The following is a 20,000-nucleotide window of genomic DNA, read 5'->3' on the forward strand; positions in this document are numbered from 1 at the left end:
CGGTGTCAGTATCAGTCAGTCAGTCAGTGTCTCTCTCTCTCTCTCTCTCTCTCTCCCTCACACTCAGAGCTGCTGTGGAAGGAAACTTTTTTAAAAAGAACTTGCTTATTGAAAGAAAGATGTGTCTCAAGCTGCCGGGCCCTGTCCATTGTCATGTCAATGGCAGGACTGCTTTCACCAGGAACCCGGTTTTCTGGGTCAGAGGTTCCAGGGGACCTGTTTTGTGCGGACTTCCCTGTGTCCGTCCCTCCCTGCCTGCCTTCCCCCCAGGACTTCCTTCTGAACACCTTTGTCGTTTGAGCGAGGGCCAAAAGCCTGCCTGTGAAAGGGAAGGATCAGCCGGTCAGCCCCCTGCTGGTCGCTGCTGCCAGTGCAGCAGGCGTGCGTGTGTATTCGGCCTCGTGTCCAGGTCCCTCAGGGACTTGAGGCAACTCTCCCCGGTGGTCTCGTGGTCAGGACCGGGCTTCGAATCCCGGTTGGGGGGGGATGACTTTCTGCTGCAGATTAATTGGCACCTCTGAAAGAAAGTCTCCCCTCCTGTGCGTAATGCTCCACCCTCACCACCACCACCGCCTTTTCCACCCCTTGACAAACAGACAGACAGACAGACAGACAGTCAGTCCAGTTCGGGAGCGCAGCTTTCATTTGGAAGCAGACCCTGCTTGTTTAAAGTCAACGACGCCAAGTTATTTTGCACTTTGAATTATATCGCTACGTGCGAGCGGCACTCAGCCTTGGAGAAGAAAAAAATACCACTGAGCTGAGAAAGTTCTTTTTAAAAAGGTTTCCTTCCACAGCAGCTCTGAGTGAGAGAGAGAGAGGGAGAGAGAGAGAGAGAGAGATATCAGCTTTATTCTCAGTAATAATACACACACACACACACACACACACACACAGAGACACTGGGAAAGAGCTGATTTTCCTTTTGAATATCTCCCCACGGGGAGCTGCACCGTTCCCAGAGACACTGCAATACTGGGTCGATGCGTGGAGTGGACGGAGCAAGCCCCTATTCCATCTCCCTGTTCTAAAAATCAATTAAAAATAATAATAAATAATATGTGTGTGTGTGTGTGTGTGTGTGTGTGTGTGTGTGTGTGTCGGTGTCAGTATCAGTCAGTGAGTCAGTGTCTCTCTCTCTCTCTCTCTCTCTCTCTCACTCAGAGCTGCTGTGGAAGGAAACTTTTTTAAAAAGAACTTGCATATTGAAAGAAAGATGTGTCTCAAGCTGCCGGGCCCTGTCCATTGTCATGTCAATGGCAGGACTGCTTTCACCAGGAACCCGGTTTTCTGGGTCAGAGGTTCCAGGGGACCTGTTTTGTGCGGACTTCCCTGTGTCCGTCCCTCCCTGCCTGCCTTCCCCCCAGGACTTCCTTCTGAACACCTTTGTCGTTTCAGCGAGGGCCAAAAGCCTGCCTGTGAAAGGGAAGGATCAGCCGGTCAGCCCCCTGTTGGTCGCTGCTGCCAGTGCAGCAGGCGTGCGTGTGTATTCGGCCTCGTGTCCAGGTCCCTCAGGGACTTGAGGCAACTCTCCCCGGTGGTCTTGTGGTCAGGACCGGGCTTCGAATCCCGGTCGGGGGGGATGACTTTCTGCTACAGATTAATTGGCACCTCTGAAAGAAAGTCTCCCCTCCTGAGCGTAAAGCTCCACCCTCACCACCACCGCCGCCTTTTCCTCCCCTTGACAAGCAGACAGACAGACAGACAGACAGTCCAGTTCGGGAGCGCAGCTTTCATTTGGAAGCAGACCCTGCTTGTTTAAAGTCAACGACGCCAAGTTATTTTGCACTTTGAATTATATCGCTACGTGCGAGCGGCACTCAGCCTTGGAGAAGAAAAAAATACCACTGAGCTGAGAAAGTTCTTTTTAAAACGGTTTCCTTCCACAGCAGCTCTGAGTGAGAGAGAGAGAGAGAGAGAGAGATATCAGCTTTATTCTCAGTAATAATACACACACACACACACACACACACACACACACAGAGACACTGGGAAAGAGCTGTTTTTCCTTTTGAATATCTCCCCACGGGGAGCTGCACCGTTCCCAGAAACACTGCAATACTGGGTCGATGCGTGGAGTGGACGGAGCAAGCCCCTATTCCATCTCCCTGTTCGAAAAATCAATTTAAAATAATAATAAATAATATGTGTGTGTGTGTGTGTGTGTGTGTGTGTGTGTGTCGGTGTCAGTATCAGTCAGTGAGTCAGTGTCTCTCTCTCTCTCTCTCTCTCTCTCTCTCACTCATAGCTGCTGTGGAAGGAAACTTTTTAAAAAAGAACTTGCTTATTGAAAGAAAGATGTGTCTCAAGCTGCCGGGCCCTGTCCATTGTCATGTCAATGGCAGGACTGCTTTCACCAGGAACCCGTTTTTCTGGGTCAGAGGTTCCAGGGGACCTGTTTTGTGCGGACTTCCCTGTGTCCGTCCCTCCCTGCCTGCCTTCCCCCCAGGACTTCCTTCTGAACACCTTTGTCGTTTAAAATAATAATAAATAATATGTGTGTGTGTGTGTGTGTGTGTGTGTGTGTGTGTGTGTGTGTCGGTGTCAGTCAGTGAGTCAGTGTCTCTCTCTCTCCTCTCTCTCTCTCACACTCAGAGCTGCTGTGGAAGGAAACTTTTTTAAAAAGAACTTGCTTATTGAAAGAAAGATGTGTCTCAAGCTGCCGGGCCCTGTCCATTGTCCTGTCAGTGGCAGGACTGCTTTCACCAGGAACCCGGTTTTCTGGGTCAGAGGTTCCAGGGGACCTGTTTTGTGCGGACTTCCCTGTGTCCGTCCCTCCCTGCCTGCCTTCCCCCCAGGACTTCCTTCTGAACACCTTTGTCGTTTGAGCGAGGGCCAAAAGCCTGCCTGTGAAAGGGAAGGATCAGCCGGTCAGCCCCCTGTTGGTCGCTGCTGCCAGTGCAGCAGGCGTGCGTGTGTCCTCGGCCTCGTGTCCAGGTCCCTCAGGGACTTGAGGCAACTCTCCCCGGTGGTCTCGTGGTCAGGACCGGGCTTCGAATCCCGGTCGGGGGGGATGACTTTCTGCTGCAGATGAATTGGCACCTCTGAAAGAAAGTCTCCCCTCCTGAGCGTAAAGCTCCACCCTCACCACCACCGCCGCCTTTTCCACCCCTTGACAAACGGACAGACAGACAGACAGACAGTCAGTCAGTCCAGTTCGGGAGCGCAGCTTTCATTTGGAAGCAGACCCTGCTTGTTTCAAGTCAACGACGCCAAGTTATTTTGCACTTTGAATTATATCGCTACGTGCGAGCGGCACTCAGCCTTGGAGAAGAAAAAAATACCACTGAGCTGAGAAAGTTCTTTTTAAAAAGGTTTCCTTCCACAGCAGCTCTGAGTGAGAGAGAGAGAGAGATATCAGCTTTATTCTCAGTAATAATACACACACACACACACACACACACACACACACACAGAGACACTGGGAAAGAGCTGATTTTCCTTTTGAATATCTCCCCACGGGGAGCTGCACCGTTCCCAGAAACACTGCAATACTGGGTCGATGCGTGGAGTGGACGGAGCAAGCCCCTATTCCATCTCCCTGTTCTAAAAATCAATTAAAAATAATAATAAATAATATGTGTGTGTGTGTGTGTGTGTGTGTGTGTGTCGGTGTCAGTATCAGTCAGTCAGTCAGTGTCTCTCTCTCTCTCTCTCTCTCTCTCACTCAGAGCTGCTGTGGAAGGAAACTTTTTTAAAAAGAACTTGCATATTGAAAGAAAGATGTGTCTCAAGCTGCCGGGCCCTGTCCATTGTCATGTCAATGGCAGGACTGCTTTCACCAGGAACCCGGTTTTGTGGGTCAGAGGTTCCAAAGGACCTGTTTTGTGCGGACTTCCCTGTGTCCGTCCCTCCCTGCCTGCCTTCCCCCCAGGACTTCCTTCTGAACAGCTTTGTCGTTTAAAATAATAATAAATAATGTGTGTGTGTGTGTGTCGGTGTCAGTATCAGTCAGTGAGTCAGTGTCTCTCTCTCTCTCTCTCTCTCTCTCTCTCACTCAGAGCTGCTGTGGAAGGAAACTTTTTTAAAAAGAACTTGCTTATTGAAAGAAAGATGTGTCTCAAGCTGCCGGGCCCTGTCCATTGTCCTGTCAATGGCAGGACTGCTTTCACCAGGAACCCGGTTTTGTGGGTCAGAGGTTCCAGGGGACCTGTTTTGTGCGGACTTCCCTGTGTCCGTCCCTCCCTGCCTGCCTTCCCCCCAGGACTTCCTTCTGAACACCTTTGTCGTTTGAGCGAGGGCCAAAAACCTGCCTGTGAAAGGGAAGGATCAGCCGGTCAGCCCCCTGTTGGTCGCTGCTGCCAGTGCAGCAGGCGTGCGTGTGTCCTCGGCCTCGTGTCCAGGTCCCTCAGGGACTTGAGGCAACTCTCCCCGGTGGTCTCGTGGTCAGGACCGGGCTTCGAATCCCGGTCGGGGGGGATGACTTTCTGCTACAGATTAATTGGCACCTCTGAAAGAAAGTCTCCCCTCCTGAGCGTAATGCTCCACCCTCACCACCACCACCGCCTTTTCCACCCCTTGACAAACAGACAGTCAGACAGACAGACAGTCCAGTTCGGGAGCGCAGCTTTCATTTGGAAGCAGACCCTGCTTGTTTAAAGTCAACGACGCCAAGTTATTTTGCACTTTGAATTATATCGCTACGTGCGAGCGGCACTCAGCCTTGGAGAAGAAAAAAATACCACTGAGCTGAGAAAGTTCTTTTTAAAACGGTTTCCTTCCACAGCAGCTCTGAGTGAGAGAGAGAGAGAGAGAGAGAGAGATATCAGCTTTATTCTCAGTAATAACACACACACACACACACACAGAGACACTGGGAAACAGCTGTTTTTCCTTTTGAATATCTCCCCACGGGGAGCTGCACCGTTCCCAGAAACACTGCAATACTGGGTCGATGCGTGGAGTGGACGGAGCAAGCCCCTAGTCCATCTCCCTGTTCTAAAAATCAATTAAAAATAATAATAAATAATATGTGTGTGTGTGTGTGTGTGTGTGTGTCGGTGTCAGTATCAGTCAGTGAGTGAGTGTCTCTCTCTCTCTCTCTCTCTCTTACTCAGAGCTGCTGTGGAAGGAAACTTTTTTAAAAAGAACTTGCATATTGAAAGAAAGATGTGTCTCAAGCTGCCGGGCCCTGTCCATTGTCATGTCAATGGCAGGACTGCTTTCACCAGGAACCCGTTTTTCTGGGTCAGAGGTTCCAGGGGACCTGTTTTGTGCGGACTTCCCTGTGTCCGTCCCTCCCTGCCTGCCTTCCCCCCAGGACTTCCTTCTGAACAGCTTTGTCGTTTAAAATAATAATAAATAATGTGTGTGTGTGTGTGTGTGTGTGTCGGTGTCAGTATCAGTCAGTGAGTCAGTCTCTCTCTCTCTCTCTCTCTCACTCAGAGCTGCTGTGGAAGGAAACTTTTTTAAAAAGGACTTGCATATTGAAAGAAAGATGTGTCTCAAGCTGCCGGGCCCTGTCCATTGTCATGTCAGTGGCAGGACTGCTTTCACCAGGAACCCTTCCCTGCCATTGCAGTGTTGATTTGGTCCTTATGCAAATTTAGGGGCGGAGCCAGCACACAAACGACCAATCACAGCAAAGTCCGCACTTTGCGAGCGCACGAGGTCGCGGCCAGCGTTCCAGTCCGCTCAGATCCAAATAAGCCCGAAAAGGAACACGCTCGATCTTAGCCAAAAGGCCGAGAAGCGATACCGCGCTCGATGCGAATTGATCTCGGGTCCTGTTTGCCCTCCCTCTTTGTTCTCTGGCTGCCGGTGTTGAAAGCAGTCTCGAAGCACTGCCGTTCTCTCCCACTCTGGCCACATTTTTTGCCACCGTTTCTAATTGCAACAGTGGATGAGTTTAAAGAAGTTGCCGTTTTTTCCTTTCTTGCCAGGATTGCTTGACAGATTGGTAAATTTGCCAGTAGGCCACCAATCAGATGGGGGAGGGTTGTGTCTCAACGGACCTCCGTCAGTCAGTCTCAGTCACTAACTCACTGCCGTGGAAGGAAACCTCTTTGAGTAAAACTAGTGACGTGACGTGTCTCACAGCGAGTGAGTGAGATTGCAACGGCCAATTGAGAAAGAGGTGAGGTGCTGACAATCAGCAGCTCGTGTTGAAACATTCATTCCACGGCAGGCAAGACCAATCAAAAAAAATACTGCAGATGCTGGCTCGGCTCGGCTGGCTGGCTGGCTGGCTGGCTGGCTGGCTGGCTGGCTGGAAATGGGAAATAAAAACACAAGGCGTGTTAAAGGCTGGTTAAACTGTCGAAAGAAACAAGGCGTTAATGTTTCAGAAGCGCCTATTGAAAGGTGTCTCTCAAGCTGCTCCCTGACTGGGCCCTGTCCGTTGTCATGTTAATCGCTGGTTAAACTGTCGGAAGAAACAAGGCGTTAATGTTTCAGAAGCGCCTATTGAAAGGTGTCTCTCAAGCTGCTCCCTGACTGGGCCCTGTCCGTTGTCATGTTAATCGCTGGTTAAACTGTCGGAAGAAACAAGGCGTTAATGTTTCAGAAGCGCCTATTGAAAGGTGTCTCTCAAGCTGCTCCCTGACTGGGCCCTGTCCGTTGTCATGTTAATCCCAGGGCGGGGCGGGACTGCTTTGACCGGGAGACCTGTTTTCTGGGACGCAGGTGTGACATTCCAGGGAGGCACCTACTTTGTGCTGATTCGAAACGACCACGACAACGGCAACTTGCAGTTCTATATTACAACAACAACAACGCGCGTGTGGTAGTTGGGAGGGGCTGCGTTCGCGCTCTCCCCCCTGCATTGAAACTCAAAGTTCGATTTTCAATCCCATAGTCCACCAATCGGATGGGAGACGGTGTGTGTGTGTGTGTGTGTGTGTGTGTGTGTCAGTGTCAGTGTCAGTGTCAGTCTCTCTCTCTCTCTCTCTCTCTCTCACTCTTACTCAGAGCTGCTGTGGAAGGAAACCTTTTTAAAAAGAACTTGCATATTGAAAAAAAGATGTGTCTCAAGCTGCCGGGCCCTGTCCATTGTCACGTTAATGGCAGGACGGGGCAGGACTGCTTTGACCAGGAGACCTGTTTTCTGGGACGCAGGTGTGAGATTCCAGGGGACCTGCTTTGTGCTGATTTCCCTGCCTCCCTCCCTCCCCCCCAGGACTTCCTTCTGAACACCTTTGTCGTTTGAGCGAGGGCCAAAAGCCTGCCTGTGAAAGGGAAGGATCAGCCGGTCAGCCCCCTGCTGGTCGCTGCTGCCAGTGCAGCAGGCGTGCGTGTGTCCTCGGCCTCGTGTCCAGGTCCCTCAGGGACTTGAGGCAGCTCTCCCCGGTGGTCTCGTGGTCAGGACCGGGCTTCGAATCCCGGTCGGGGGGGGATGACTTTCTGCTGCAGATTAATTGGCATGAAGGAAAGTCTCCCCTCCTGAGCGGAATGCTCCACCCTCACCACCACCGCCACCGCCTTTTCCTCCCCTTGACAAACAGACAGACAGACAGACAGACAGTCAGTCCAGTTCGGGAGCGCAGCTTTCATTAAGCAATGGCGTTTGTGACAACTCATCGTCTGACAGGTTGATGATTTCCCCACACGCCTCCTGCCGAATAAAAGGCTCACCCTCCCGGACACTACCCCCAGAATCACCCACCCCGCCCCCCCGGGGTGAATATTAAGCCCGAGAACACCGACTGTAACCAACCGCAGTGAAAAGTTGAAGTGGCAACTCATTAACCAGATTTATTTTGGGCAACTCATTAACCAGATTTTTTGTTCATTTGGTTTATGAGTTGCCAAGTGTAAATCTGGTTAATGAGTTGCCACTTCAACTTTTCACTGCAGTTGGTTACAGTCGGTGTTCTCGGGCTTAATATTCACCCCGGGGGGGGGGGGGGGGGGGTGTATAGCGGGCGATGGCCGGTGTGGAGTGCGTTTTTTGGGGGTTGATTTTCACTTTGCCTCGCTGGTGGAATTTGTGGGAGGCAGGCAAGGGGATTGGTGTGGGCTGGTGGGCGGCAAGGGAGATGCTTGCTTCGGGGTGTTATCCTCACTTTGGTCCGCTGGTGAGAGTAGGCAGCGGCAGGCAGGCCGGCAGGCAAGTGTGATGTAGTGTGGGGTGCAGTGCAGTGCAGTGCAGTGCGGTGCTGCCCTGTCGTTTATGAAAGGTTGTAATGACACTGCTTTGCAGCTGACCATGTCCACTGATTTGTGACGCCCGTATGGAGGCTGATATCTCAGGAGGGCCGAGGCCGATTTCCTCCGGGGACGGCTCGTCGCGTGCGGCAGGACGAGGCGCAGCGGACGGTACCGAGCGCTCGGAGGTGCGGCGCTGCCCGCCGGAGGTACAGCGAAAGGCTGCAAACCGCTTTCCGCCTGCTAACTCGGCGGCCGTCAGACCGACCGACTCCGCTTTACCACCGGAGCTAGAGTCGGGCAAGGGGCACCGAAAGGTACCGGAAGGATCGCGTTCGCACGACGGGAAGTCGACTAGCGGGCCGCCGAAAGCGAGCCGGGGGCCCCCGGTTTTTCTGTCCCACCTGGAGACTGATATCTCAGGAAGGCCGAGGCCGATTTCCTCCGGGGACGGCTCGTCGCGTGCGGCAGGACGAGGCGCAGCGGACGGTACCGAGCGCTCGGAGGTGCGGCGCTGCCCGCCGGAGGTACAGCGAAAGTCTGCGAACCGCTTTCCGCCTCCTCTCACCGCACGGCTCTCCTTTTCACCCACTGGCGGATTTTCACCCTCCGACTGCTCGCTACCGTCCGCTGCGCCTGGTCCGGGCCCTGTCCATTGTCATGTTAATGGCAGGGCGGGGCAGGACTGCTTTCACCAGGAACCCGGTTTTCTGGGTCAGAGGTTCCAGGGGACCTGTTTTGTGCGGACTTCCCTGTGTCCGTCCCTCCATGCCTTCCCCCCAGGACTTCCTTCTGAACACCTTTGTCGTTTGAGCGAGGGCCAAAAGCCTGCCTGTGAAAGGGAAGGATCAGCCGGTCGGAACCCTGCTGGTCGCTGCTGCCAGTGCAGCAGGCGTGCGTGTGTCCTCGGCCTCGTGTCCAGGTCCCTCAGGGACTTGAGGCAACTCTCCCCGGTGGTCTCGTGGTCAGGACCGGGCTTCGAATCCCGGTCGGGGGGGGATGACTTTCTGCTGCAGATTAATTGGCACCTCTGAAAGAAAGTCTCCCCTCCTGAGCGTAAAGCTCCACCCTTAACCACCACCGCCGCCTTTTCCACCCCTTGACAAACAGACAGACAGACAGACAGACAGTCAGTCCAGTTCGGGAGCGCAGCTTTCATTTGGAAGCAGACCCTGCTTGTTTAAAGTCAACGACGCCAAGTTATTTTGCACTTTGAATTATATCGCTACGTGCGAGCGGCACTCAGCCTTGGAGAAGAAAAAAATACCACTGAGCTGAGAAAGGTCTTTTTAAAACGGTTTCCTTCCACAGCAGCTCTGAGTGAGAGAGAGAGAGAGAGAGAGAGAGAGAGATATCAGCTTTATTCTCAGTAATAATACACACACACACACACACACACACACACAGAGACACTGGGAAAGAGCTGTTTTTCCTTTTGAATATCTCCCCACGGGGAGCTGCACCGTTCCCAGAGACACTGCAATACTGGGTCGATGCGTGGAGTGGACGGAGCAAGCCCCTTTTCCATCTCCCTGTTCTAAAAATCAATTTAAAATAATAATAAATAATATGTGTGTGTGTGTGTGTGTGTGTGTGTGTGTCGGTGTCAGTATCAGTCAGTCAGTCAGTGTCTCTCTCTCTCTCTCTCTCTCTCTCCCTCACACTCAGAGCTGCTGTGGAAGGAAACTTTTTTAAAAAGAACTTGCTTATTGAAAGAAAGATGTGTCTCAAGCTGCCGGGCCCTGTCCATTGTCATGTCAATGGCAGGACTGCTTTCACCAGGAACCCGGTTTTCTGGGTCAGAGGTTCCAGGGGACCTGTTTTGTGCGGACTTCCCTGTGTCCGTCCCTCCCTGCCTGCCTTCCCCCCAGGACTTCCTTCTGAACACCTTTGTCGTTTGAGCGAGGGCCAAAAGCCTGCCTGTGAAAGGGAAGGATCAGCCGGTCAGCCCCCTGCTGGTCGCTGCTGCCAGTGCAGCAGGCGTGCGTGTGTATTCGGCCTCGTGTCCAGGTCCCTCAGGGACTTGAGGCAACTCTCCCCGGTGGTCTCGTGGTCAGGACCGGGCTTCGAATCCCGGTTGGGGGGGGATGACTTTCTGCTGCAGATTAATTGGCACCTCTGAAAGAAAGTCTCCCCTCCTGTGCGTAATGCTCCACCCTCACCACCACCACCGCCTTTTCCACCCCTTGACAAACAGACAGACAGACAGACAGACAGTCAGTCCAGTTCGGGAGCGCAGCTTTCATTTGGAAGCAGACCCTGCTTGTTTAAAGTCAACGACGCCAAGTTATTTTGCACTTTGAATTATATCGCTACGTGCGAGCGGCACTCAGCCTTGGAGAAGAAAAAAATACCACTGAGCTGAGAAAGTTCTTTTTAAAAAGGTTTCCTTCCACAGCAGCTCTGAGTGAGAGAGAGAGAGGGAGAGAGAGAGAGAGAGAGATATCAGCTTTATTCTCAGTAATAATACACACACACACACACACACACACACACAGAGACACTGGGAAAGAGCTGATTTTCCTTTTGAATATCTCCCCACGGGGAGCTGCACCGTTCCCAGAGACACTGCAATACTGGGTCGATGCGTGGAGTGGACGGAGCAAGCCCCTATTCCATCTCCCTGTTCTAAAAATCAATTAAAAATAATAATAAATAATATGTGTGTGTGTGTGTGTGTGTGTGTGTGTGTGTGTGTGTGTCGGTGTCAGTATCAGTCAGTGAGTCAGTGTCTCTCTCTCTCTCTCTCTCTCTCTCTCACTCAGAGCTGCTGTGGAAGGAAACTTTTTTAAAAAGAACTTGCATATTGAAAGAAAGATGTGTCTCAAGCTGCCGGGCCCTGTCCATTGTCATGTCAATGGCAGGACTGCTTTCACCAGGAACCCGGTTTTCTGGGTCAGAGGTTCCAGGGGACCTGTTTTGTGCGGACTTCCCTGTGTCCGTCCCTCCCTGCCTGCCTTCCCCCCAGGACTTCCTTCTGAACACCTTTGTCGTTTCAGCGAGGGCCAAAAGCCTGCCTGTGAAAGGGAAGGATCAGCCGGTCAGCCCCCTGTTGGTCGCTGCTGCCAGTGCAGCAGGCGTGCGTGTGTATTCGGCCTCGTGTCCAGGTCCCTCAGGGACTTGAGGCAACTCTCCCCGGTGGTCTTGTGGTCAGGACCGGGCTTCGAATCCCGGTCGGGGGGGATGACTTTCTGCTACAGATTAATTGGCACCTCTGAAAGAAAGTCTCCCCTCCTGAGCGTAAAGCTCCACCCTCACCACCACCGCCGCCTTTTCCTCCCCTTGACAAGCAGACAGACAGACAGACAGACAGTCCAGTTCGGGAGCGCAGCTTTCATTTGGAAGCAGACCCTGCTTGTTTAAAGTCAACGACGCCAAGTTATTTTGCACTTTGAATTATATCGCTACGTGCGAGCGGCACTCAGCCTTGGAGAAGAAAAAAATACCACTGAGCTGAGAAAGTTCTTTTTAAAACGGTTTCCTTCCACAGCAGCTCTGAGTGAGAGAGAGAGAGAGAGAGAGAGATATCAGCTTTATTCTCAGTAATAATACACACACACACACACACACACACACACAGAGACACTGGGAAAGAGCTGTTTTTCCTTTTGAATATCTCCCCACGGGGAGCTGCACCGTTCCCAGAAACACTGCAATACTGGGTCGATGCGTGGAGTGGACGGAGCAAGCCCCTATTCCATCTCCCTGTTCGAAAAATCAATTTAAAATAATAATAAATAATATGTGTGTGTGTGTGTGTGTGTGTGTGTGTGTGTGTCGGTGTCAGTATCAGTCAGTGAGTCAGTGTCTCTCTCTCTCTCTCTCTCTCTCTCTCTCACTCATAGCTGCTGTGGAAGGAAACTTTTTAAAAAAGAACTTGCTTATTGAAAGAAAGATGTGTCTCAAGCTGCCGGGCCCTGTCCATTGTCATGTCAATGGCAGGACTGCTTTCACCAGGAACCCGTTTTTCTGGGTCAGAGGTTCCAGGGGACCTGTTTTGTGCGGACTTCCCTGTGTCCGTCCCTCCCTGCCTGCCTTCCCCCCAGGACTTCCTTCTGAACACCTTTGTCGTTTAAAATAATAATAAATAATATGTGTGTGTGTGTGTGTGTGTGTGTGTGTGTGTGTGTGTGTCGGTGTCAGTCAGTGAGTCAGTGTCTCTCTCTCTCCTCTCTCTCTCTCACACTCAGAGCTGCTGTGGAAGGAAACTTTTTTAAAAAGAACTTGCTTATTGAAAGAAAGATGTGTCTCAAGCTGCCGGGCCCTGTCCATTGTCCTGTCAGTGGCAGGACTGCTTTCACCAGGAACCCGGTTTTCTGGGTCAGAGGTTCCAGGGGACCTGTTTTGTGCGGACTTCCCTGTGTCCGTCCCTCCCTGCCTGCCTTCCCCCCAGGACTTCCTTCTGAACACCTTTGTCGTTTGAGCGAGGGCCAAAAGCCTGCCTGTGAAAGGGAAGGATCAGCCGGTCAGCCCCCTGTTGGTCGCTGCTGCCAGTGCAGCAGGCGTGCGTGTGTCCTCGGCCTCGTGTCCAGGTCCCTCAGGGACTTGAGGCAACTCTCCCCGGTGGTCTCGTGGTCAGGACCGGGCTTCGAATCCCGGTCGGGGGGGATGACTTTCTGCTGCAGATGAATTGGCACCTCTGAAAGAAAGTCTCCCCTCCTGAGCGTAAAGCTCCACCCTCACCACCACCGCCGCCTTTTCCACCCCTTGACAAACGGACAGACAGACAGACAGACAGTCAGTCAGTCCAGTTCGGGAGCGCAGCTTTCATTTGGAAGCAGACCCTGCTTGTTTCAAGTCAACGACGCCAAGTTATTTTGCACTTTGAATTATATCGCTACGTGCGAGCGGCACTCAGCCTTGGAGAAGAAAAAAATACCACTGAGCTGAGAAAGTTCTTTTTAAAAAGGTTTGCTTCCACAGCAGCTCTGAGTGTGAGAGAGAGAGAGAGAGAGAGAGAGAGAGATATCAGCTTTATTCTCAGTAATAATACACACACACACACACACACACACACACAGAGACACTGGGAAAGAGCTGATTTTCCTTTTGAATATCTCCCCACGGGGAGCTGCACCGTTCCCAGAAACACTGCAATACTGGGTCGATGCGTGGAGTGGACAGAGCAAGCCCCTAGTCCATCTCCCTGTTCTAAAAATCAATTAAAAATAATAATAAATAATATGTGTGTGTGTGTGTGTGTGTGTGTGTGTGTCGGTGTCAGTATCAGTCAGTCAGTCAGTCAGTGTCTCTCTCTCTCTCTCTCTCTCTCTCTCTCAGAGCTGCTGTGGAAGGAAACTTTTTTAAAAAGGACTTGCTTATTGAAAGAAAGATGTGTCTCAAGCTGCCGGGCCCTGTCCATTGTCATGTCAGTGGCAGGACTGCTTTCACCAGGAACCCGGTTTTGTGGGTCAGAGGTTCCAGGGGACCTGTTTTGTGCGGACTTCCCTGTGTCCGTCCCTCCCTGCCTGCCTTCCCCCCAGGACTTCCTTCTGAACACCTTTGTCGTTTGAGCGAGGGCCAAAAGCCTGCCTGTGAAAGGGAAGGATCAGCCGGTCAGCCCCCTGTTGGTCGCTGCTGCCAGTGCAGCAGGCGTGCGTGTGTCCTCGGCCTCGTGTCCAGGTCCCTCAGGGACTTGAGGCATCTCTCCCCGGTGGTCTCGTGGTCAGGACCGGGCTTCGAATCCCGGTCGGGGGGGATGACTTTCTGCTGCAGATTAATTGGCACCTCTGAAAGAAAGTCTCCCCTCCTGAGCGTAAAGCTCCACCCTCACCACCACCGCCACCTTTTCCACCCCTTGACAAACAGACAGACAGACAGACAGTCAGTCCAGTTCGGGAGCGCAGCTTTCATTTGGAAGCAGACCCTGCTTGTTTCAAGTCAACGACGCCAAGTTATTTTGCACTTTGAATTATATCGCTCCGTGCGAGCGGCACTCAGCCTTGGAGAAGAAAAAAATACCACTGAGCTGAGAAAGTTCTTTTTAAAACGGTTTCCTTCCACAGCAGCTCTGAGTGTAAGAGAGAGAGAGAGAGAGAGAGAGAGATATCAGCTTTATTCTCAGTAATAATACACACACACACACACACACACACACACACACACACACACACACACACACACAGAGACACTGGGAAAGAGCTGTTTTTCCTTTTGAATATCTCCCCACAGGGAGCTGCACCGTTCCCAGAGACACTGCAATACTGGGTCGATGCGTGGAGTGGACGGAGCAAGCCCCTAGTCCATCTCCCTGTTCCAAAAATCAATTTAATATATGGTCCCCAGATAGGGGACGTATCAGATATTAAACTGATAAGAACAGATTTTTTTTTTTTTTTTTTTTTTTTTTTTTTTTTTTTTCTGACACTCTGGGGTGCCTTATTGCCTTACAGATTCATTCCAGATTCCTTGCAGTGACATTACATCAAGCCAAAGCTCTACAAGCCAAAGCTCTACACTCTGCCCGAGGGGATTTCTCCCTGACTGCATCCCCCCGGCATACAATGGCAGGAAGGCTCCAAATGGTTGCCTTCCCCCACTTGACCACTTGATCTTAGCCAAAAGGCCGAGAAGCGATACCGCGCTCGATGCGAATTGATCTCGGGTCCTGTTTGCCCTCCCTCTTTGTTCTCTGGCTGCCGGTGTTGAAAGCAGTCTCGAAGCACTGCCGTTCTCTCCCACTCTGGCCACATTTTTTGCCACCGTTTCTAATTGCAACAGTGGATGAGTTTAAAGAAGTTGCCGTTTTTTCCTTTCTTGCCAGGATTGCTTGACAGATTGGTAAATTTGCCAGTAGGCCACCAATCAGATGGGAGAGGGTTGTGTCTCAACGGACCTCCGTCAGTCAGTCTCAGTCACTAACGAACTGCCGTGGAAGGAAACCTCTTTGAGTAAAACTAGTGACGTGACGTGTCTCACAATGAGCGAGCGAGTGAGATTGCAACGGCCAATTGAGAAAGAGGTGAGGTGCTGACAATCAGCAGCTCGTGTTGAAACATTCATTCCACGGCAGGCAAGACCAATCAAAAAAAATACTGCAGATGCTGGCTCGGCTCGGCTGGCTGGCTGGCTGGCTGGCTGGCTGGCTGGCTGGAAATGGGAAATAAAAACACAAGGCGTGTTAAAGGCTGGTTAAACTGTCGAAAGAAACAAGGCGTTAATGTTTCAGAAGCGCCTATTGAAAGACGTCTCTCAAGCTGCTCCCTGACTGGGCCCTGTCCATTGTCACGTTAATCCCAGGGCGGGGCGGGACTGCTTTGACCGGGAGACCTGTTTTCTGGGACGCAGGTGTGACATTCCAGGGAGGCACCTACTTTGTGCTGATTCGAAACGACCACGACAACGGCAACTTGCAGTTCTATATTACAACAACAACAACGCGCGTGTGGTAGTTGGGAGGGGCTGCGTTCGCGCTCTCCCCCCTGCATTGAAACTCAAAGTTCGATTTTCAATCCCATAGTCCACCAATCGGATGGGAGACGGTGTGTGTGTGTGTGTGTGTGTGTGTGTGTGTCAGTGTCAGTGTCAGTGTCAGTCTCTCTCTCTCTCTCTCTCTCTCTCACTCTTACTCAGAGCTGCTGTGGAAGGAAACCTTTTTAAAAAGAACTTGCATATTGAAAAAAAGATGTGTCTCAAGCTGCCGGGCCCTGTCCATTGTCACGTTAATGGCAGGACGGGGCAGGACTGCTTTGACCAGGAGACCTGTTTTCTGGGACGCAGGTGTGAGATTCCAGGGGACCTGCTTTGTGCTGATTTCCCTGCCTCCCTCCCTCCCCCCCAGGACTTCCTTCTGAACACCTTTGTCGTTTGAGCGAGGGCCAAAAGCCTGCCTGTGAAAGGGAAGGATCAGCCGGTCAGCCCCCTGCTGGTCGCTGCTGCCAGTGCAGCAGGCGTGCGTGTGTCCTCGGCCTCGTGTCCAGGTCCCTCAGGGACTTGAGGCAACTCTCCCCGGTGGTCTCGTGGTCAGGACCGGGCTTCGAATCCCGGTCGGGGGGGGATGACTTTCTGCTGCAGATTAATTGGCACCTCTGAAAGAAAGTCTCCCCTCCTGAGCGTAAAGCTCCACCCTTAACCACCACCGCCGCCTTTTCCACCCCTTGACAAACAGACAGACAGACAGACAGACAGTCAGTCCAGTTCGGGAGCGCAGCTTTCATTTGGAAGCAGACCCTGCTTGTTTAAAGTCAACGACGCCAAGTTATTTTGCACTTTGAATTATATCGCTACGTGCGAGCGGCACTCAGCCTTGGAGAAGAAAAAAATACCACTGAGCTGAGAAAGGTCTTTTTAAAACGGTTTCCTTCCACAGCAGCTCTGAGTGAGAGAGAGAGAGAGAGAGAGAGAGAGAGAGATATCAGCTTTATTCTCAGTAATAATACACACACACACACACACACACACACACAGAGACACTGGGAAAGAGCTGTTTTTCCTTTTGAATATCTCCCCACGGGGAGCTGCACCGTTCCCAGAGACACTGCAATACTGGGTCGATGCGTGGAGTGGACGGAGCAAGCCCCTATTCCATCTCCCTGTTCTAAAAATCAATTTAAAATAATAATAAATAATATGTGTGTGTGTGTGTGTGTGTGTGTGTGTGTCGGTGTCAGTATCAGTCAGTCAGTCAGTGTCTCTCTCTCTCTCTCTCTCTCTCTCCCTCACACTCAGAGCTGCTGTGGAAGGAAACTTTTTTAAAAAGAACTTGCTTATTGAAAGAAAGATGTGTCTCAAGCTGCCGGGCCCTGTCCATTGTCATGTCAATGGCAGGACTGCTTTCACCAGGAACCCGGTTTTCTGGGTCAGAGGTTCCAGGGGACCTGTTTTGTGCGGACTTCCCTGTGTCCGTCCCTCCCTGCCTGCCTTCCCCCCAGGACTTCCTTCTGAACACCTTTGTCGTTTGAGCGAGGGCCAAAAGCCTGCCTGTGAAAGGGAAGGATCAGCCGGTCAGCCCCCTGCTGGTCGCTGCTGCCAGTGCAGCAGGCGTGCGTGTGTATTCGGCCTCGTGTCCAGGTCCCTCAGGGACTTGAGGCAACTCTCCCCGGTGGTCTCGTGGTCAGGACCGGGCTTCGAATCCCGGTTGGGGGGGGATGACTTTCTGCTGCAGATTAATTGGCACCTCTGAAAGAAAGTCTCCCCTCCTGTGCGTAATGCTCCACCCTCACCACCACCACCGCCTTTTCCACCCCTTGACAAACAGACAGACAGACAGACAGACAGTCAGTCCAGTTCGGGAGCGCAGCTTTCATTTGGAAGCAGACCCTGCTTGTTTAAAGTCAACGACGCCAAGTTATTTTGCACTTTGAATTATATCGCTACGTGCGAGCGGCACTCAGCCTTGGAGAAGAAAAAAATACCACTGAGCTGAGAAAGTTCTTTTTAAAAAGGTTTCCTTCCACAGCAGCTCTGAGTGAGAGAGAGAGAGGGAGAGAGAGAGAGAGAGAGATATCAGCTTTATTCTCAGTAATAATACACACACACACACACACACACACACACAGAGACACTGGGAAAGAGCTGATTTTCCTTTTGAATATCTCCCCACGGGGAGCTGCACCGTTCCCAGAGACACTGCAATACTGGGTCGATGCGTGGAGTGGACGGAGCAAGCCCCTATTCCATCTCCCTGTTCTAAAAATCAATTAAAAATAATAATAAATAATATGTGTGTGTGTGTGTGTGTGTGTGTGTGTGTGTGTGTGTCGGTGTCAGTATCAGTCAGTGAGTCAGTGTCTCTCTCTCTCTCTCTCTCTCTCTCTCACTCAGAGCTGCTGTGGAAGGAAACTTTTTTAAAAAGAACTTGCATATTGAAAGAAAGATGTGTCTCAAGCTGCCGGGCCCCCTGTCCATTGTCATGTCAATGGCAGGACTGCTTTCACCAGGAACCCGGTTTTCTGGGTCAGAGGTTCCAGGGGACCTGTTTTGTGCGGACTTCCCTGTGTCCGTCCCTCCCTGCCTGCCTTCCCCCCAGGACTTCCTTCTGAACACCTTTGTCGTTTCAGCGAGGGCCAAAAGCCTGCCTGTGAAAGGGAAGGATCAGCCGGTCAGCCCCCTGTTGGTCGCTGCTGCCAGTGCAGCAGGCGTGCGTGTGTATTCGGCCTCGTGTCCAGGTCCCTCAGGGACTTGAGGCAACTCTCCCCGGTGGTCTTGTGGTCAGGACCGGGCTTCGAATCCCGGTCGGGGGGGATGACTTTCTGCTACAGATTAATTGGCACCTCTGAAAGAAAGTCTCCCCTCCTGAGCGTAAAGCTCCACCCTCACCACCACCGCCGCCTTTTCCTCCCCTTGACAAGCAGACAGACAGACAGACAGACAGTCCAGTTCGGGAGCGCAGCTTTCATTTGGAAGCAGACCCTGCTTGTTTAAAGTCAACGACGCCAAGTTATTTTGCACTTTGAATTATATCGCTACGTGCGAGCGGCACTCAGCCTTGGAGAAGAAAAAAATACCACTGAGCTGAGAAAGTTCTTTTTAAAACGGTTTCCTTCCACAGCAGCTCTGAGTGAGAGAGAGAGAGAGAGAGAGAGATATCAGCTTTATTCTCAGTAATAATACACACACACACACACACACACACACACACACAGAGACACTGGGAAAGAGCTGTTTTTCCTTTTGAATATCTCCCCACGGGGAGCTGCACCGTTCCCAGAAACACTGCAATACTGGGTCGATGCGTGGAGTGGACGGAGCAAGCCCCTATTCCATCTCCCTGTTCGAAAAATCAATTTAAAATAATAATAAATAATATGTGTGTGTGTGTGTGTGTGTGTGTGTGTGTGTGTCGGTGTCAGTATCAGTCAGTGAGTCAGTGTCTCTCTCTCTCTCTCTCTCTCTCTCTCTCACTCATAGCTGCTGTGGAAGGAAACTTTTTAAAAAAGAACTTGCTTATTGAAAGAAAGATGTGTCTCAAGCTGCCGGGCCCTGTCCATTGTCATGTCAATGGCAGGACTGCTTTCACCAGGAACCCGTTTTTCTGGGTCAGAGGTTCCAGGGGACCTGTTTTGTGCGGACTTCCCTGTGTCCGTCCCTCCCTGCCTGCCTTCCCCCCAGGACTTCCTTCTGAACACCTTTGTCGTTTAAAATAATAATAAATAATATGTGTGTGTGTGTGTGTGTGTGTGTGTGTGTGTGTGTGTGTGTCGGTGTCAGTCAGTGAGTCAGTGTCTCTCTCTCTCCTCTCTCTCTCTCACACTCAGAGCTGCTGTGGAAGGAAACTTTTTTAAAAAGAACTTGCTTATTGAAAGAAAGATGTGTCTCAAGCTGCCGGGCCCTGTCCATTGTCCTGTCAGTGGCAGGACTGCTTTCACCAGGAACCCGGTTTTCTGGGTCAGAGGTTCCAGGGGACCTGTTTTGTGCGGACTTCCCTGTGTCCGTCCCTCCCTGCCTGCCTTCCCCCCAGGACTTCCTTCTGAACACCTTTGTCGTTTGAGCGAGGGCCAAAAGCCTGCCTGTGAAAGGGAAGGATCAGCCGGTCAGCCCCCTGTTGGTCGCTGCTGCCAGTGCAGCAGGCGTGCGTGTGTCCTCGGCCTCGTGTCCAGGTCCCTCAGGGACTTGAGGCAACTCTCCCCGGTGGTCTCGTGGTCAGGACCGGGCTTCGAATCCCGGTCGGGGGGGATGACTTTCTGCTGCAGATGAATTGGCACCTCTGAAAGAAAGTCTCCCCTCCTGAGCGTAAAGCTCCACCCTCACCACCACCGCCGCCTTTTCCACCCCTTGACAAACGGACAGACAGACAGACAGACAGTCAGTCAGTCCAGTTCGGGAGCGCAGCTTTCATTTGGAAGCAGACCCTGCTTGTTTCAAGTCAACGACGCCAAGTTATTTTGCACTTTGAATTATATCGCTACGTGCGAGCGGCACTCAGCCTTGGAGAAGAAAAAAATACCACTGAGCTGAGAAAGTTCTTTTTAAAAAGG

The 20,000-nt window shown here is 51.7% G+C and overlaps 12 pseudogenes; all 12 read right to left on the reverse strand.

The window, feature by feature from the left end:
* Nucleotides 1-942: 942 nt before the first annotated feature.
* LOC137319766 (U2 spliceosomal RNA) lies at nucleotides 943-1,059 on the reverse strand (annotated as a pseudogene).
* Nucleotides 1,060-2,028: 969 nt separating this feature from the next.
* Nucleotides 2,029-2,145, reverse strand: LOC137319757 (U2 spliceosomal RNA; annotated as a pseudogene).
* A 1,316-nt stretch (nucleotides 2,146-3,461) lies between these two features.
* Nucleotides 3,462-3,578, reverse strand: LOC137319775 (U2 spliceosomal RNA; annotated as a pseudogene).
* A 1,275-nt stretch (nucleotides 3,579-4,853) lies between these two features.
* On the reverse strand, nucleotides 4,854-4,970 carry LOC137319781 (U2 spliceosomal RNA; annotated as a pseudogene).
* Nucleotides 4,971-9,537: 4,567 nt separating this feature from the next.
* On the reverse strand, nucleotides 9,538-9,654 carry LOC137319751 (U2 spliceosomal RNA; annotated as a pseudogene).
* A 974-nt stretch (nucleotides 9,655-10,628) lies between these two features.
* Nucleotides 10,629-10,745, reverse strand: LOC137319768 (U2 spliceosomal RNA; annotated as a pseudogene).
* A 965-nt stretch (nucleotides 10,746-11,710) lies between these two features.
* On the reverse strand, nucleotides 11,711-11,827 carry LOC137319758 (U2 spliceosomal RNA; annotated as a pseudogene).
* Nucleotides 11,828-13,151: 1,324 nt separating this feature from the next.
* On the reverse strand, nucleotides 13,152-13,268 carry LOC137319785 (U2 spliceosomal RNA; annotated as a pseudogene).
* Nucleotides 13,269-14,255: 987 nt separating this feature from the next.
* LOC137319767 (U2 spliceosomal RNA) lies at nucleotides 14,256-14,479 on the reverse strand (annotated as a pseudogene).
* Nucleotides 14,480-16,536: 2,057 nt separating this feature from the next.
* LOC137319747 (U2 spliceosomal RNA) lies at nucleotides 16,537-16,653 on the reverse strand (annotated as a pseudogene).
* A 974-nt stretch (nucleotides 16,654-17,627) lies between these two features.
* LOC137319769 (U2 spliceosomal RNA) lies at nucleotides 17,628-17,744 on the reverse strand (annotated as a pseudogene).
* A 969-nt stretch (nucleotides 17,745-18,713) lies between these two features.
* LOC137319759 (U2 spliceosomal RNA) lies at nucleotides 18,714-18,830 on the reverse strand (annotated as a pseudogene).
* Nucleotides 18,831-20,000: the final 1,170 nt, after the last annotated feature.

This window comes from Heptranchias perlo, unplaced genomic scaffold (genome assembly GCF_035084215.1).
Source record: "Heptranchias perlo isolate sHepPer1 unplaced genomic scaffold, sHepPer1.hap1 HAP1_SCAFFOLD_887, whole genome shotgun sequence".
Classification (NCBI taxonomy): Eukaryota; Metazoa; Chordata; class Chondrichthyes; order Hexanchiformes; family Hexanchidae; genus Heptranchias; species Heptranchias perlo.